Below are 374 nucleotides of genomic sequence, written 5' to 3'. Positions count from 1 at the left end.
CTTAGAATACATATGACTGAGTGCAATTATGATGTACATGTGTATGTGTCAGTTAGAAACACAACAAATCACTTATTGCAACAAATGGTGAGACAGTTCTGTTCAGGTGCTCTGATGCTGAAGATATAACTGTGAGTACAACACAAATCCCCTGTGGGTTTACACTCAGCTAACCAGAGCAGCAACACTGATGTGTTACTGCTTTAAAAGCTGCCACAGACTCTACAGAGTAATACTAGCAGGCAGGAGGCTGGTGAGGTGGAAGCAAAGCGTCTCAGAAGCCAGTGCTGGAGGAACAAGTGTAATAGGTCATTTCTTTTTTTTTTTTTTTTTTTTTTTTTGATTTTATTTGATGTGTGTAGTGATCGGTGTGT

This window comes from Seriola lalandi, unplaced genomic scaffold (assembly GCF_002814215.2).
Source record: "Seriola lalandi dorsalis isolate HSWRI2012SDOR001 ecotype SW California unplaced genomic scaffold, Sedor1 jcf7180002054868, whole genome shotgun sequence".
NCBI lineage: Eukaryota > Metazoa > Chordata > Actinopteri > Carangiformes > Carangidae > Seriola > Seriola lalandi.
Note: the sequence above shows the minus strand (reverse complement) of the source record.